This window comes from Octopus bimaculoides, chromosome 28, assembly GCF_001194135.2.
Source record: "Octopus bimaculoides isolate UCB-OBI-ISO-001 chromosome 28, ASM119413v2, whole genome shotgun sequence".
In the NCBI taxonomy this organism is placed as follows: Eukaryota; Metazoa; Mollusca; class Cephalopoda; order Octopoda; family Octopodidae; genus Octopus; species Octopus bimaculoides.
The window spans coordinates 3,783,198-3,786,629 of NC_069008.1; the positions used below are offsets into that span (position 1 = coordinate 3,783,198).

General features: G+C 37.6%; 1 protein-coding gene and 1 pseudogene across 3 annotated transcripts in view; one reads left to right on the forward strand and one right to left on the reverse strand.

The window, feature by feature from the left end:
- LOC106881536 (probable nuclear hormone receptor HR3) overlaps positions 1-3,432 on the reverse strand; it is a 188,754-nt gene that overhangs the window by 38,279 nt on the left and 147,043 nt on the right. The gene's annotated exons all lie outside the window — the stretch shown is intronic.
- On the forward strand, positions 2,161-2,279 carry LOC128251205 (5S ribosomal RNA; annotated as a pseudogene).

Here is a 3,432-nt window from a genome sequence, read left to right on the forward strand (position 1 = left end):
ACACACACACACACACACATTCCCCGTAAAAAATAAAGAGCCAAAGTTTGTTTGAGCCAAGGATTTGAATTCAAAATGTAAAGAGAAGTAACCTTAATATAACAAAGTATTTTTGATGGATGCTCTACCGACTTTGCTAATCCCAAAACTTGATTTATATTTTCAAATCATCAACAGTATTATTATTATTATTATTATTATTTTTCTTTTTAAGGGGGAGGGTTGCAATAGAGGAGTCAAACATCCTAATATGGCATAGACATAAAGCCACAAAGCTACAGAAACATTCAAGGCAAAAAAACAAAAATTGGACAATATGAAAATGTATGTATGTATATATCTATGCACCTATGCATGTGTGGGCATATGAATTCATTTGTGCACATACATACACACATACACATATATATATAGCATAGCAATATCTGTCCAATCCATGCCAGCATGGATGGTGGACATTAAATGATGATATATATATATATATATGTTTGTGTGTGTGCACACACACACATTTGTATATGGATATACATTGAAACACACTGATATAATACATATATTCACATACATGTATGTATGTGTGTGTGTTTGTGTGTGTATATAAATATATAACTACACGCATGCTTATACATAGGATACATACATACGTACATATGCATATATGCATACATAAGTACACATAATAAAAAAAAAAAACTTAAAGAAAATACAAGTGACCATGTTCTTTTCATGTAAGAAGCCACACAGACAGAATTTAAAAAATGACAAAATCTCAGAACCATACTTACCTGCCTGGTTGTGAGTGTATGTGTATGTGCATGCACATCTGTATGTGTGTGTTTGTTCCTTTGCTGGAAGCTAAAGTTTCATTCATACAGTTTCTACTCTTGAGTTACTAATTACCATCAATGCCCAAGAGAGTAACTTTGGAATAAAGACAGTGCAACACTCTGGTTCAGCAGCATACACACAGTGGCATGTATTGAGTACTTTCTTATCCATTCACACACACACACACGCATAACATACATACAACAAAACCCCACCTCCCAACAAAATGCATGAAACCATACAGAATGTCCATTTAGCATTAATCCCTTGGCATGCAGCTTATTCTGCCAAATGTAATATTCAATTACTCACAATGTTTTGAATTAATCATACATTATCTCATAGCTTTGAAATTTTGATGATGTGATTGTTTATTTTAGAATGGGATTTTAAGGTGGGTGTAAGAGGCTAGATATGGCCAATTTGAACATAAAGCTAGTTGAATATTTGGGCCTGATATGGCCGAGGGTTAAGGAATACAAACCTACTACTAACGTGATTGGCAGTGTTGTCACCAATTCTGTTTGTCCTTCCCCACAGCTATGGCACTATCACTATGGAAATATTATTAGATCACTTCAGTACCTCCTGACTGGCCTTCGTGCCGGTGGCACGTAAAAGCACCCACTACACTCTCGGAGTAGTTGGCGTTAGGAAGGGCATCCAGCTGTAGAAACTCTGTCAAATCAGATTGGAGCCTGGTGTAGCCATCTGGTTCACCAGTCCTCAGTCAAATCGTCCAACCCATGCTAGCATGGAAAGCAGACATTAAACGATGATGATGATGATTGAGTAGAAATATACAAAAATGAACTGTCCACAAATGTGAGTATATGTAAGTATGTATTTGTAGGAGGCCAAGGAGTTGACTAAAACAAGATGGGTAGTTAATATCCATAGTCTCATTTGGTCATGCTTGGGAAGCCAGCCAGATAGCCTAATGATGACTGCTTCTGATAGGACCCCATGGAAAAGGTACTGGAGGACTGCTCCCATAACCCTTCCAGGAATAGTGGACAGAGAAGATGGATGGTTTAATCCATTTTAACACAGTTTACTACAACTATAAAACTGAATATTTATTACCTCTGGATTTTCCATGAGTAGGATTCGCAAGTATGTTGGACATTTATTGGATAATCTGTTAGCAGAAGTCACAAATGGGAAACTTCTGATCATAGTTCTGCTGGGTCAAGGACCAAGGGCTGAGAAACAGCAGCGATACATGGAAGAAGATGTAGTCCTACATACAGTGTGTCTGAACAAATGATGGGATGAAAACAACTAAAACATTTCACCACAGGTCTACTAGTGGTTAGGGTACTCAGTTCGTGATATGGCCATATCACGCTGAGAGCACCGGTTCTCGTCCGATCACCGAAGTTAAGCAACATCGAGCCTAGTGAGTACTTAGATGGGTGACCGCTTGGGAAACCTAGGTGCTGTAAGCGTCCCACACTTTTAAATGGCGGTGCCCCAGCATGGCCACAGCTCATGAGCTGAAACTAGATAAAATGAAAAATGAAAATGATATCTGTGAAGTGCTCAGCCACTTGCACATTAATTTCATGAGCAATTTGTTCCGTTAATCAGATCAACTGGAACCCTTGCTGTTGTGACCAACGGAGTGCCAGTTCACGAGTTCAAACTGGCCCAGGGTCAAAACAGCAACATGACAATATCAAATAATGTAGTCCTAGATAAACTACGTTTGAATAACTGTTGAGATGGGTCTGTAAATAAAGCTAAACAAAGGTTAAACAACAACAACAAGGAAGAGTGCATGAAACAATGTATTCCAAGATATACTGTGCCTGAATAAATGATGGGGTGATAACAGCTTAAAACATCTTTGATCACAGATCTGCCAGATTGTACTGGCCAGGGGCTAAACAACAACACAAAGAAGAAAGCATGAAATAACAGAGTCCCAGAGACGCAATGTCTGGATAAACGATAACGATAGGATGATAACAGTTTAAAGCATTTTTGACTACAGAGCTGATCGGTCAGGACTGACCTAGGGCTAAGCTACAGCAGCACAATGAAGAACATGTTAATGTCATCCTACATACATTGTTTTTAGAAAGATGAGATGGTTACAGCTGGGACATTTTAGATCATAAGTCTACAGGATCAGAATCAACCTAGGGCTACACAACATGAAGAAAGGGCACATTAAATAATGTAGTCCTAGATACTCTATGTTTGAGTAAAAGACAAAACAGTCGTATCTGAAACATCTCTGATCATATGCCCATAGGATCAAACTGACCTGATATTAAACAACAAAGCTAAACAGGAACTTTGAAACTATCTTCATTTGAACCTAAATTTGTTGACCCAATCAAAGGCTTAAACCTTTAGTGTTTAGATTACTTTGTCAAATGTAATACTTATTTATTCACATTGTTTGGAATTAATTGTGCCTTGTCTCATAGCTTCAAGACTTTGATGACATGATTATTTATCTTTAGAATGACAATGTAGGGTAGGTGTGATAGGCTGAATCTCATAAGTTTGAACATAAAACAAGGATAATATTCTGACCAGATATGGCCGGTTTGAACACTAAAGGCTTAAAGATTGTCTTACCAAAGCTGA